The following is a 15,374-nucleotide window of genomic DNA, read 5'->3' as shown; positions in this document are numbered from 1 at the left end:
CTTCATTTTCTTATATAGTAACAGGGTTCTTCTGAAGGGAATCTGGAACCATGGCAGTGACTCTGAAGGGGAGAATTCTGGATGCCTGGCAGCCTACAGATCATATATCAGAGTTACCTCCTCTGCTGATACAAGGACCCAGCTTGGTGGGCAGCCACAGGCTCCCTGGGGTGGTGCTCAGAACCCAGCCACCATCCTCTGGCTCTACAACCAGGTCACCAACCCTGAGAATCTAAAGTCAGTTTCTATTTTTAGTTTCGACAGTGATGCCTTCCAGCCACTCTGGGACCAGGGCTGAAGGGAAGGCGAGGGAGGCCTGCTCCACCCTGGTTCCCTGCTCTCTCGCGGGCCACGGTTTCCAGCCAGAGGATATCTCAGTTGGATTATGACCTGCAGCTCTATTATATTTGATTCTGTGGCTCCAAGCTGGTTTTCTTAACACTGATGTATTCCTTTTGTCCTCTGTTTAGTTGTCTTGTTTGATTGTCACGGATTTTACCAAGATCCAATTTCAAAGTTTCTTATTTGATTCTGTTGCACTGCTGATTTTCTAAACATAAATTCCTAACGTTGAAAGGCATTATATGACAGAAGGTGCTTGAAAACATACTACCCCATATACTCAATAAGTATTTTTAATAACTGAGTTAATTGATTTCTTAACTATTTTAAGAACAGGAAATACACCTTCAGATTACATTTAAATCTGTTTTTACACTGGGCCAGTCAGCACGTTGGAAGGGAGAAAATCCACCACAATCTTAGCTGAGAAAGGAGAATTCATTCCTCCCAAGAGATTCAGTGGATTTCAGTCAGTCTGTATCAGCAGTAATATGTATCATTGGTTTCCAAAGGCCTTCATTACATTATTTTGTTAATCGTTTACTTGAACATCTAAATAAATGTCTGCAACTTACTATGTAAATTGCACATTATTGAGAAGACATAATCAGTGGTAATTTAATTACAGCCACAAATTTAATTTACCAACTAGTAACCTTGTTCTTCTTCAAAGCACTTAGCACAATTATAATTAATTTTTGTAATTATTAATTTAATCTTGGTGTCCCTGATTAAGTTATAAGAACCAAGAAAGCAGGATTCCTGCTTCAATCTTGCTCACAGACAGGTGTCTGGTGTCCAGCACAGGTCCTTGGCACACACAGAGGCTGTGGCTTAAAACCACATCCTGCTCTCCTCCGTATCTTCCACTTTCTTTCCTCCTTTTCTGATTTCCAAACTTTTCTTCCTTGGTTTTTCTTTTTCTTTTACATTCTTTTTTGTCTTTCCTCCTACCCTTTCTCCACCACTTTTTTTCTCTATCTTTCCTTCTACAGTGAATGATTTCCTATGTAACTGTAACTGTGCTGGATCCTAGCCACAAAAGGATGATCAGAATAGGGACTTTAACCCTGAGAACCTCACAGTCTAGTTGAGAACCCAGGTGCCCCTTCCTCCGGCTCTTTCACTGCATTCTCCCTAAGCACCTAGGTTAAGGGAACAGGAGGGTAGGTGTCCCTACTGCGGCTCAAGTCCTGGCTCATGGCTTAATCCCTGACTCCTAAAGTCTGACCTTTACTTGCCCTCTCTGACTCTGCTCCTCTCCCAGCAGCCCAGCCCCCCTGCTCCATGAGGAGGGACAACCTGACCTGGGAAAGTGAGTTTGTCCTCCTGGGGCTCTCCAGCGACAGGCAGACCCAGGCTGGACTCTTTGTCCTGTTTGCGGCCGCCTATCTGCTGACCCTGCTGGGCAACGGGCTCATCATCCTCCTGATCGGGCTGGACGCGCGGCTGCACCTGCCCATGTACTTCTTCCTCTGCAACCTCTCAGTGGTGGACATCTGCTACACCTCTAGCGGGGTCCCCCAGATGCTGGTGCACTTCCTCCTGGAGAAGAAGACCATCTCCTTCACCCGATGTGGGACTCAGCTCTTCTTCTCACTGGCCTTGGGGGGGTACCGAGTTCCTGCTGCTGGCCGCTATGGCCTATGACCGCTATGTGGCTGTCTGTGACCCCCTGCGCTACGTGGCAGTGATGAGCCCGAGGTGCTGCACAGGCCTGGCAGCTGTCTCTTGGCTTGTAGGCCTGGTGAATTCTACAGTGGAGACGGTGGTCACCATGCGTCTGCCTACCTGTGGGCACCACGTGCTGAACCATGTGGCCTGTGAGACTCTGGCACTCGTCCGCCTGGCCTGCGTGGACATCACCCTCAACCAAGTGGTCATACTGGCCTCCAGCGTGGTGGTGCTGCTGGTGCCATGCTGCCTCGTCTCACTGTCCTATACCTACATCGTGGCAGCCATCCTGCAGATCCGCTCCACTGGGGGACGCCGCAAGGCCTTCGGGACCTGTGCCTCCCACCTCACCGTGGTCTCCATGTCTTACGGGATGGCCCTGGTCACCTACATGCAGCCCCACTCCACAGCCTCAGCCGAGCAGGACAAGGTGGTGACGCTCTTTTATGCTGTGATGACCCCCATGTTGAATCCGCTCATCTACAGTCTACGGAACAACGAGATGAAAGCTGCTCTGAGTCGAGTTCTGATGAGGAGTTCTGAATCAAAACTTTAGCACGCAGCTTTGTCATAAGAGGCGTCACTCGGAAGCCCGTGGACCTTGGAGTGGGCGCTCTGGCATAGCGTATGCGTGTTTATAAGGGAGCAGGCAGGGAGACCCCAATCTGCACCACTATCTTTTGAGGAACTGGGAAATGGACTGTATCCCTGGACTCTATTTTTGGTCCCTGACTTCTTCTAAAAATCTGAATTACAATTTACAAATACACCCACTGGAAAACTAAATGGAAAAAATAAATTAAAAAGATATACCAGCATATATGAATTAGAAAGGAAGATGAAATCAGAAGTCACAGCAGTGCACAAAACTTAGGTCAAGAAAGTATATTTCCTTCTAAAATCTACAACTACATGTCTAAGCTTTTCTGCAAACGGGATGGGAGGAGGGAGCTGTAATCTACAAAATTCACTGTGCCCAAAGGATCAAATGGGCTTTAGGCCAGAGGTGCAAAGGTCACCCCTGTGACTCACACATGCCTGGGCCCAACCCAGCTCAGTAGGGTGGGGAATTCACAAGGGACTTGGGGCCAAAGTCATAGAAACTCTCCCCACAAACCCTGAAAAGCAGGACTAGACGGTGCGTGCGGGACGTGAACACCCCTCGGCATGCCTCCACGCCCTTGGCCTTGCAGTGGTGGCAAATGGCTGGCCCGCAAGTCAAGCATTCGGGACCTCAAACATGTACTTTCTACACACTCAGGTCTAAGGATATACTCTTCCCAAAACAGAGCTGTATTCAGAATTCACGCTGGACTATCATGCCACACCCCATCAGAGGGGAGCCGAGCGAGCCACTCAGCAAGGAAAGAATCTGTTTCTAGTTTTGCCCCACTCTGGTGATACACAATCAGTGACTGCGCTCTCAATATCCTAACCCAGAAAGTGAAACAGTGCTAGGTTTGTCCAGGAAAGTATTTAAAACAACACTTAAAAATTAAAATAAAGCATCTCTTACCTAAATATGACAGGTATCTGATTGGTCTTACCCACAAACAACAACAACAAAAACCCATAAACTGAGAACAATGCAAACTTCTAATCAATCTGCTGAGAAAATGCCAAAAAGCTGCAGAGGAGGAGAATGGAGTACCTTTTTAAATTCTTAGTACAACTTTTTTTTAAATTGAGATAAAATTCACATAACACAGGATTCATGATTTGTACCATTTTAAAGTGTACAATTCAGTGGCATTTAGTATATTCACCACGTTGTTCAACCTTATGTCTATCCAGTTCCGAAACATTTTCATCACCCCAAAAGGGCACCTCAGACCCTTTAACAAGTCCCTCTCCATTCCTCCCTCCACCCAGGCCCTGGCAACCCCCGATCTGCTTTCTGTCTTTATGGATTTGCCCACTCTAGACACTTTAACAGAAATGGAATCCTAACAATACGTGACCTTTTGTGCCTGCCTTCTTTCACGTAGCGTAATGGTTTTGTAGCACAGAACATGGTGCTTCGTTTCTTTTTTATGGATGGATAATATTCCACCGTATGGAAACAAACACATTTTCTTTCCCCGCACCCCCCCTGCCTCCCCATTCATCAGGTAGTGGGTGTTTGGGTTATTTCTAACTAATAGTTAAAATAGTGCTGCTATATGTCCACGTGCGCGTTTTTGTTTGAATTTTGCTTTTGATTCTTTGGAGAATATACCTTGGAATGGAACTGGTGGATCATATGGCAATTCTGTGTTTAACTTTTTTCCTAAGTTTGTTTGTTTGTTTGTTTGTTTGTTTGTTTTTGAGAGGGAATGAAGTAGAGACAGAGGGAGAGGATCGCAAGTAGCTCCCAGCTGTCAGCATCAAGCCCCAAGTGGGGCTCGAACTCACAAGCCGTGAGATCACGACCTGAGCCAAAATCAAGAGTTGGAAGCGCAACAGACTGAGCCACCCAGGCTCCCGTATGATTAACGTTTCTGAGGAACTGCCGAAGTGTTGGCCACCACAGCTGATCCATCATATGTTCCCACCAACAATGAAGGGGGGCTCCAACTTCTCCACATCCTCCCAACACTTAGTTTTGTTTCTTTGATTACAGTCGTCCCAGTGGGTAGGAAGTGATGTCCCATTCTGCTTTAACTTGGATGTCCCTAGTGACTAATGATGCTGAGCATCTTTCCATGTGCCTGTTGGCCATGTGTAGATCTTCTTTGGAGAAATGTCCAGCAAAATTTTTTTTTTATTTTTTATTTAAGACCCTCTCTGCTTCCTTCCCCTCCCTCAGCCCCTGCCCACCTCCTTCTCCCCTACCACGACCAGCCGCCTTCATCAGCCTTCCTCCTTCCCTGCTCCCATGCCCATGTGAGATATAAGGCACTCAGCCCCATCTCCAGTCAAAATGTTTTAACTCTCACTTTTAGATCCTCCTGTAACTATTAAGTTCTCTCCCCAAATAAACAAATTATCTTTTCCTTTCTCCACTGCCTCCATGGTTAGGTGTTTGCCTGCCCTTTGCCCAGTGCCTACATTTTGGACAGCAAAGAAACCTCAGGAGTTCTTTTTTAAGTGAGAAAGAATAAATCACAAGCACTTGTAATTTAATATATTTTCCTTTATCTTCATCATGTATCTACGGAACATCTACCACTGAGCAGCAGGATATCCTAGCACACTTTCTAACATAGCCAGGCTATAAAATGATCACCAAGATCACTGAATGAGCAAGCTTTGTGTATGCAGGTTTTTATAAAACCAGTTAAAATTTGGAAGGGGTCAACCAAAAGCAATGATGTCCCTTCTTTACGGGTTGAGCTAGAATCCTTTATTAAAGTACAATATAGTAGGGACAATAATCTATTAAGACATCCTCTAATCCTAATAATGAAAACATACCTTCTGTATACAGAATAATACTTGTATTGTTTGTGGCAGGAGGGCAAACATCTAGTTTATCCAAAGAAGACACCAATTCACTAAATTACAAGTTAGAAAAAGAAGGTAGTAGGTCCAAAATATTTTCCTACTTACCTTATTGTTTGACTTTTAGAATTTAAAAAACAAAAATGTGGCCCTTGTCTTTTTTTTTTTTTAATGTTTATTTTTGAGAGAGCATGAGTGGGCAAGGTGCAGAGAGGGGGGAGGTGCAGGGAAGAGGTGGGGAACAGAAGATCTGAAGTGGAGGAAGATCTCTGCGCTGATAACAGAGAGCCCTACGGGGGGGCTCAAACTCACAAACCAAGAGATCATGACCTGAGCCAAAGTCAGACGCTCAACCGACTGAGCCACCCATGTGCCCCTGGCCCTTGTCTCTTCCAAGAGAGACTCAGTTTATTTGAAGGGCACTTACTAATCAGGAGGAAAAACTGGTCCCACAAGAGACCCTTCTGAGTAGAGCTATTCTTGAGATGCTATTACAGAGTGAACTCTCTGAAAACATCAATAGGAAAGTTCTATACTGAGCTCACGGATGAGAGAATGAATTTTAAAACCACTCTTCACTATGATGTTCATTCAGCCAGCCGACCAACTCTATATGCCAGTCTCCATTAGAAATGAGAAAGGGGTGAGGCGCCTGGGTGGCCCAGTCGGTTGGGCATCCAACTTTGGCTCAGGTCATGATCTCATAGTTCGTGAGTTCAAGCCCCGCGTCGGGAGCCTGCTTCGGATTCTGTGTCTCCCTCTCTCTCTGCTCCTCCCCCGCTCATGCTCTGTCTCTCTCTCTCTCTCTCTCCTTCAAAACCAATTTTTAAAAAAAATTGGAAAAAAAAAGGAAATGAGAAAGGGGTACGACAAGAAAACACCCTGTCTACCCTTCAAGCAGTTAGTTTGTTAGAAGTCATAAAAGGAAAGTAAGAAGTTCAGGCACAGTGGAGGTGCTCTTCCAATTCTACCTCCTGGCTGCAGAGAAAGTTGAGAGTCCTGGCGTGTGGGCTCCATACTCTGACTAAACTAGGGGGTGATTATTTTCCTCTTGGATGAAATGGAAGGAGGCCAGCTGGCCTAACGAACTGGGCCACCAGTCCGCCTGCCTCTCCAAACTGCTCTTCAGCCAGTTTCCCTACGTTACATCACGTCGTGGCAGCTTGAAGTCCCCAGGGAGCCGCATCCTAAAACATCACACCTTGCCTGACTGCCCTCCCCCATAAATCTCGCCTGTCCCACACATCATTTTGCGGTGATGCTGCTCCCCACTAGCTGCTGTGATACACACTGTGTGCTCCACATGATAACACAATATGATGCAGAGGGAAGAACATGGGAACGTGGTCCTCCGATTCCACATCCAGTTCCAGCCCTGCTCCTGGCTTTGCTCACACAAACCCCTTCTGTTCCTGAGCCTCAGTGTCCTCATTTGTAAAATGACAAGGTTGAAATGATGATCCTGAAAGTTCCTTCCAGTTTTTCTGTCATTTCTGTGTTCTCTCTCGTTTTGCATTTTATTCCCTTCCATGGGGAGAGTTTTAGTTGCTGTTCTGGGCACTCAGGAGCCGCGTCGGGGGAATAACATTTGGCTGCTTACTGCACTGACGAAGGAAATAGGTTCTGTGGAAAACTGGGGCTCTATCCCAGGTGCAGGGCTCAGAAAACCAGCAGGGTGCCCTGCCAAAGCCAGTCTCTGTTCTTAGCATTTTCCACAGTGACACCTTCTGGCCACAGAAGGACTGAAAGAACGAAAGGAGTAGGTTCCAACCAGGTAGGAGAGACAGAGGGTGGTGTCCACCTGCTCTGCCCTTTTCACCCCCATCCACCCATGAGCTCTATCTTCAAGCCTTGTTAGAAAAACTTGGGTTGAATTGTTTTCATTTCCATTTCATTGCATTCTATGACCCATCTTTCATATCTGTGATACAGATCCTTTTCAGTTAGATAATGCTCTGAAATTTATGAGGGCTACATGCTACATTATCTCATTGTACTACCTAATATCTCATTGGATATTTACTACTACTTCCCTGGGTCTAAAATATTCTGAAACATCGTTTGGGGACAAGACCTAAGGAAGTAAGACTAAGGGAAGACCCAACACACAAAAAAGCAAGCTATCAAGGATCACGTTTTCACTGATTCAGTGGAATTTGAGGCAAATTATTTATACTCTCTTGGCCTCAACTTTTTCAAAGAATGAGAAGCTCAGCCCAAAAGTTCCTTCCTCCTCAAAAACCCTTCTAGGTTTATCTCAAAACATACTCCTCTCCCCAGAAGAACATGTATTGAGTCTTCAGAAATAAGATTAAAAGGTCCCATCTAAAGCAGTGGTTCTCAAATTTAGCTCCACATTTTGTTTGTTTGAGAAACGTGAAAAGGTACGGACATACTAATATCTGGAGATTGTGACTTAATTGCTTTGGAGTACGGCATGGGCTTTTGGAGTCTTCCGAGTGTGCCAGGTGATCTCGATGTGCGGCCACCGTGAGTCCTGTGGGATTTTCACAGTCAAACCCTAGAGCCTGGAGTTTCCCTTCCTTCTCAAGCTTCCCCAGTGGGCACTCAAATGGGCTTTTCCAGCAGCGGACTCTTCTCCATGTCCCCGTGGTCTCTCCTCACCCCTGTACTACCCAATAGCACTATCTCCTCCCACCATGTTGCACAGACACGTAATGTAGACATGACAATGGAGCTAGAGGGACTTGCTATTAACAGAGAAATAAAGACGATAAAATTGCTTAGTACATTTCATTTGTACTAAGGGAAAAAACAGCATCTTTACCCTTTGATAGAAGCTAAAGACCAGCAAAGTAAACAGGGAGGTGTTCCAAGGGCACACCTGTCTCTGCTGTCACAGAAGGATTTACACATAACAAAGTTCAAAGGGTTTCAGAGGCACTCCCTTACTGACTTCATCTGTGGGCACCATCAGGTTCCAAATGCTCTGGTTGCAAGTGAGTGATATATACATTCATCTTTTATAAACCACTTACTTTAACATTCAAATAAATGCCAGCATTTCACCAAGGAAATAGCATCATCTCAAGAAGTTGGGACATAATTACAGTGAGCATAATGTTGTACAATGAGGTCCTGATCTTATCAACCTAGGAATAAGCCTGATTAATCAGTACACTGAGAACCAAGTGAGTGATGTTCTCTGTCACTGACCCAGCCTGGCTTATGGGAGAAACAGGAAGAACCACGAGCTCCAGCGTGAGGAGTAATGACGAGGAGGAAGTCCAGAGCACACGTCCTACGTCTTAGGATCAGAGAATTATCCTCAAGGCCACTACTTTAAACTTTTTCTTATTTGTGTACTCATACTGTGAAACATTTTTTAGGAATCTTTGCATGAAAAGAAAAATCATAAAAGATCCATGATTTGAAGAAGTTCAGAGTCTAATGGGGAAAATGTACAAGTTCTTGCAGTCCCACAGAAAGTCCTTTGTTGCAAATTCTCATTGATTCTGGCTTCTCTAAGCCACCTCCTCTCCCAGCAGCCCGGCCCCCCTGCTCCATGAGGAGGGACAACCTGACCTGGGAAAGTGAGTTTGTCCTCCTGGGGCTCTCCAGCGACAGGCAGACCCAGGCTGGACTCTTTGTCCTGTTTGCGGCCGCCTATCTGCTGACCCTGCTGGGCAACGGGCTCATCATCCTCCTGATCGGGCTGGACGCGCGGCTGCACCTGCCCATGTACTTCTTCCTCTGCAACCTCTCAGCGGTGGACATCTGCTACACCTCTAGTGGGGTCCCCCAGATGCTGGTGCACTTCCTCCTGGAGAAGAAGACCATCTCCTTCACCTAATGTGGGGCTCAGCTCTTCTTCTCACTGGCCCTGGGGGGTACCGAGGTCCTGCTGCTGGCCGCTATGGCATTTGGCCGCTACGTGGCTGTCTGTGCCCCCCTGTGCTCCATAGCAGTGGTCTCTTGGCTTATAGGCCTAGTGAGTTCCGTGGTGGAGACAGTGGTCATGATGTACCTGCCCACCCGTGGGTACATGTGCTGACCACGTGGCCCACGTGGACATCATACATAGCAGGCTGTAAGGGTGGGCTTTAGCACAGTAGTGCTGCTGACGCCCAGAGATGAATGCTGGGTAGGAACTCGGTTGTGTCACAGACAGATACAGACGAACTCAAAAGTGGAAAGAGAAGGCTGTCTTCTAAGGACAGCAAAGCTTGTACTAAGGGATAAAGCATTTGTGCAACTGTGCGTGCGTGTGTGTGTGTGTGTGTGTGTGTGTGGTGTGTGTGTGGAAAATGTACTCTTTCTTTTTGAAGGCATATATAAGCAGTGACTTAAGTTCTGAAATCTTTGTAGCTCTGGCTGTTCTCAACAAGATTCAAAAGCAGTTTACACCCATCAGAAATGTTACACATCCACTGACGGTGTGAACATGAGCATATAATGCCCAAGGCCACTTTCACCACTGGCCTAAATGTCAACTTTGCCATCTGCAGTCAATCACCAAACACCACTTTTATTTTTTATTTATTTATTTATTTTTAATGTTTATCTTTATTTTTGAGACAGAGACAAGAGCATGAGCAGGGGAGAGGCAGAGAGAGAGGGAGACACAGAATCGGAAGCAGGCTCCAGGCTCTGAGCTGTCAGCACAGAGCCCGACACGGGGCTCAAACTCAAACCGTGAGATCATGACCTGAGCTGAAGTAGTACGCTCAACTGACTGAGCCACCCAGGCACCCCACCAAACACCACTTTTAATGAACACCTCCTCCGTGCCCAGCCTGAAGCCCTTCCTCACAACACTTATCATCCCAACCTCCTCCTCTCAAGAGCAGAGAGCATCATGGGCCTGGGACACGATGCAGGTCTCAGAAAGAATTATCAATCGGCGAATAGATTTGTGTGCCATACGCCGTGCCAGGTGCTGCAAGAGACACACGAAGTCAACAGGAGAGCCTTCCTCCCAACCTGGAGACTATTTGAAAAGATAAGAGATACGTGCCAAAAAAGAAAAAAAGAAATCACAACGTAATCCAACAATGCAAAAACACAACTAAGGAGATATTTGCTTAATTACCAAATACAAGATGCAGGTTCAAAAAACCCATGGAATTCATGAAATTACCCCATGAAGGGGGAAAAAATCTGGGTAGTTTGCAAAGGGATTGAAGTGGAAGAAAAAATTAAATGGGGCTTTAGGAAATGGTTGAATTTGGACAGTTGAGGGAGTCGAAAGATAGGTTCATTTTTGGTGAGTGGAGGAACCATAGAAACCAAGTGAAGAGGTAGAAAAAACTGAGGTCTGTCTGGGAAAGAGTGAGCAAACCAGTTTGGTTAGAGCAAAGACTTCATTCTGAGGAGTAATGAGGCGGAAGTGAGGCTGGAAAGAGGGTTTGGTAGGGCTTTGAAAACAAGGCCAAGGAACGTGCTTTAGAGGCTGTGAAAAGATAGCAGAGTTTCTAATATGGGGCATTGACACATGTGATACGTATTCCAGAAGCTGTCCTCTTCCTCTGCACAGGACTGTTAGTCCTGAGACAAAACAAATAGCACAAACTTTGTCTTCTTTTTGTCTGACAAAGTCTCTATTTAGCGCTTAACTAGAGGCAGTAAGTGAAACAATTTTTTGTAATTCAACTTCCTCTCATTTGGGCAGACTTCGCAGACCAGGTAGATAAGGCAGGTTTCAAAGACCAAAGAATTGGGAAGAATATAGACCAGAAGTTTTTTAAAGCACAAGGGAATGTTAAAAGTGAATACATCTTGAGGTTGAGACTTGAACGAAGGGTATAACTGTAAAGTGCCTTCTGCTTTCCTTTTTTTTTTTTAATTTTTTTTAATGTTTATTTATTTTTGACAGAGAGAGAGAGACAGAGCATGAGCGGGGGAGGGGCAGAGAGAGAGGGAGACACAGAATCTGAAGCAGGCTCCAGGCTCCAAGCTGTCAGCACAGAGCCCGACACGGGGCTCGAACTCAAGAACCGCAAGATCACGACCTGAGCCGAAGTCGGCCGCTCAACTGACTGAGCCATTCAGGCACCCCCTTTTATTTTTTTTTTTAATAAAAAGATAACCATGCCATCTGAGTAACACTCTGAAGACTGAGCAAAAATAAACAGACCTTACTTGGTGTTTCTGTAAGCGTCACCTCTGATAACAACCCTGCTTTTCTGATTTCAGGCCATGTCTCAAGAGGCAACCCTCTGGTTAGACAGGTCCCATCCTGGTTAAGGAGGGATCTGGAGTTTGCTTTGCTAACACTGACTCACAAAACAGGTATGAGCCTCACCAAAGGCACTAGCCTGGCAAAGCCTTGATACTTTATCTTTTTTCATGGAGAACAAATCAATGCATGAAGTCTAAGAGAGCAAAACCCAGTTCCAAGGTGGTAACTCTATTAGTAGAGTATTTCTAGAGTCACTCAGAGTCAAAGGAGGGAGTAAATGGGCATGAGGGAACATTGTTCTGTGGCCATTCTGAGCAGACCTGGGAATTTACATGATAGAGGATCCCTTATGGCAAGACCTCCCTGCTTTGCCAGGACAGCACTAAACTAATCTCTTCCATCCAAAACAAAAACCCTCCCTGTACAAAGAGTACAGCACTCTTTGCTTCACACAATCACACGACCAGGAATACCACAAGAGAGCAGAATCCTTAGCCTGGAACTCACGGACAGGTTTCCGGGTCTACAGGCACCTGGAACTGTGTGTTCAAATGACATCTCATCCACAGTGTTATCACCTCCTGAGGGATTTGTAATGATGTGCTCGTTTATATGAATAGACACCTGGCCCTTGACTCCCCACAAGATCGTAAACACCATGGGGACAGAAATGACATCTACAAGGCTCACTACTTTATCTTCAGCACAGAGAGCTGCCTACAGGTAGGCACTCCAAAAATATCTGCCAATCGAATACATTCGCAAACAGTCTGCAGCCCCCCAAAAGGTTAACACATCCTGACATATATTTTTTGGCATTGTGTTTTTAAATTTTACAAAATTTCTTTTATAGAATCTTTAGTAGTGAGCTGTGATATTTGCCACTGGTTGATAAGATGGGTTTTAGCTAAGCTTTGTTAATACCACAGAACAGGATTGTCCTTTAGGAAGCACTACCTATCAGAAGAGGGCTGTGGAAGGCCTAGCACATGGTCCAAGGTCCAGCAATCAATCTGATTTCTCATTGATTCAATCTGGTCTCCAGTACATTTTCTTAGTCTTTTCGTTTCTTTCCTCAATAGAACAGCTCAATATAGCAACATGACAGCACATAATATAGAATAAAGTTTAAAGATAACAGTGAATATTTAGTAACTCTTACTATTCCCTTTATGGTTTTCTTCTTTCCCCTTTACATCTTCAAAGAAAAAACAAAACAGTTCTTTTTTTTTTTTTTTTTTTGCCTCCCTTAGCTGATGTCAAAAGCTACTTAAGTACTAAGTGAAATAAGTCAGTCAGAGAGAGACAAATAACATGAATACGCTCATATGGGGAATTTAAGAAACAAAACAGTGGGCTTGAGACGGGCTCAGTGTCAGTACCCAGAGGCCGCACGGGCCGCGGACGCCCTGCACGGCAGTCGGCCACCAGGCTGCTTCTGCCCCAGCCGCGGCAATGGACCCATCATGCAGGAGGACGGCACCGCTACCAGTTCGCCTGCGACACCTGCCCCTACATGCACATCACCGGCAAGGTAAAAAATCGGAGGAATCCAAAGCTGAAATCAGTGGAGGATAGGCGTGTGGAGCAGCTGTCTGGGAGAATGTTGACTCTCCTGCAGAGTCACATCCTAACTGCGAACACCCGTGTGCCTATTTCGTGCAGCTTCAGACCCACTCTGCAGACGAGCTGGTGACCACCTTCTACAAATGCTCTGATGCTCAGTGTGGACACTGCCGGAGGAACGAGGGCCAGGCTGGCCCAGCCGTGTCAGTGTCTGCTTACCTTCTCCCTCAGGGTGGATTCCCAGCCAGGAGCGTGAACTGTGTGTCCTGAGAGTCTCTGTCAGTGTGGCAGAAAGCTAACCCAGGATGTCAGCAAATATAGCCCATCAGCAGATGAGCTCATTTCAATCCAGGGAGATTTGGTGGGGAGGGGGTACCCATAACCAAGTACAGTCTGTAATGTCCTGCTCATTTATCTTTTAAATGTATGGGGTGATGACACTCTCTCACCATCAGCCCTCTTTTTTTTTTTTAAGTTTATTTATTTATTTTGAGAGAGAGAAAGTGCACATATATGCATGAGCAGGGGATGGACAGAGAGAAGGGAAGGGAGGGAGAGAGGGGGGGAGGAGAGAGAGAGAGAGAGAGAGAGAGACAGAGGGAGAGGGAGAGACAGAGGGAGAGGGAGAGGGAGAGGGAGAGGGAGAGGGAGAGGGAGAGGGAGAGGGAGAGGGAGAGGGAGAGGGAGAGGGAGAGGGAGAGGGAGAGAGGGAGGGAATCCCAAGCAGGCTCCACACTGTCTGCCAACGCAGAGCCGAGGCAGGGCTCGAACTCACAAACTGTGAGACCACGACCTAAGCTGAAAATAAGAGTCGGATGCTTAACGACCTGAACCACCCAGGCGCCCTCCATCAGCCCTCTTAAACATGTACCCTGTTTGCACAGCTAAAAAAAGGTAAAATTTTGTAATTAAAAAAAAGAAACAACAAATGAACAAAGGAGTAAAAAGAGAAAGAAACAAACCAACAAACAGACTCTTAATTACAGAAAACAAACTGATGGTTACCAGAGGGAAGGTGGGGGGTAGGGGAGGTGAAGTGGGTGATGGGGACTAAGGAGGGCACTTATTGCGATGATCACCGGGTGATGTATGGAAGATAGAACGCTATATTGTACACCTGAAGCTAATATTACACTGTGTGTTAACTAGCTGGAATTTAAATAAAAACTTAACCAAAAAAAGCTACTTAACTGAACTATTCTCAGAGTCACACCCCCTAGTGAGCCTCTGGTGGCCTCCTTCAGCATCAGAGGCCCTTCTCAGTGATTTCTTAGCCACCACAGACGGTTTTTCTTTAGCGCACTCACACTTACCGTGTTGGCCTAATTTAGCAGTTAAAAAAAAATTTAAAGAATGAGAAAAAAACAAAACGAGGAGTCAAAGAAAGAAACAGAAACACTGGTCTTTCCTGGTGGCTAGAAACGTCCTTGCCATACTCAGGTTTCTCTACTCTTTTTGTGCTGATGCAGACACAGAGTATAATTTTTTAAATAATATTAACTATGCAACACTAGAATTACTCTTAACAAGTTACGATCAATACTAATGTGTCATGCACATATACTGCCTACATCAATCTTCGCAATTACTCTTGAGACAGCTGCTATCACCTCGGTGAATATGCCAGGAAACTAAGGCATAAAGGGTTAATTACACCTAAAAGAATTCACATCACGTTGTGTAAGACGTATATTTTAAAAAATTAAAACACTATTGAAAGTAATCAAAGAAATCTTGAATAGTTTTTTATTTTGTTTTGTTTTGGGTGGGGGGAAGAGCGTGTGGGGAGGGACACAGAGAGAGGGAGGGAATCTTAAGTAGGCTCCACACCAAACTCAGAGCCCAATTCGGGGCCCAACATGGGGCTCCATCTCACAATCAATTGTGAGATCATGACCTGATGTCAGATCAAGAGTCAGACACTTAACCGACTGAATAAATCTTGAATAATCTTGAATAAATGGAAAAGCATACCGTATTCTTGAATAGAAGACTCGACATCATGGATATGTATTTCTCCTCATGTTGAATTATATAGTTAATAGTATCCAACATAATTTTCTTAAAAAGGAATCGTTTGGGACTAGACACTACTATAGCCAAGAAAGTTAGAAGAGATTCATGAGGAAAGACTAGTTCACCAGTCATTCAAATATCATAAACCTAAAATACTCAAAATGCTGTGGTACTGGCACATGATTATACCAAAGTAGCACAGTAGCAAAAC

General features: G+C 45.3%; 3 pseudogenes; all 3 read left to right on the top strand.

Moving 5' to 3' along the window:
- Positions 1-1,629: 1,629 nt before the first annotated feature.
- On the top strand, positions 1,630-2,572 carry LOC124525173 (olfactory receptor 2F1-like; annotated as a pseudogene).
- A 6,393-nt stretch (positions 2,573-8,965) lies between these two features.
- LOC124523493 (olfactory receptor 2F1-like) overlaps positions 8,966-15,374 on the top strand; it is a 335,826-nt pseudogene continuing 329,417 nt past the window's right edge.
- On the top strand, positions 12,910-13,417 carry LOC124525063 (DNA-directed RNA polymerase III subunit RPC10-like; annotated as a pseudogene).

Source organism: Lynx rufus, unplaced genomic scaffold (assembly GCF_022079265.1).
Source record: "Lynx rufus isolate CCGP_SWC_20201006 ecotype Redwood Valley unplaced genomic scaffold, mLynRuf1.p SCAF_4, whole genome shotgun sequence".
NCBI lineage: Eukaryota > Metazoa > Chordata > Mammalia > Carnivora > Felidae > Lynx > Lynx rufus.
This window is presented reverse-complemented; position numbering and strand designations above follow the sequence as displayed.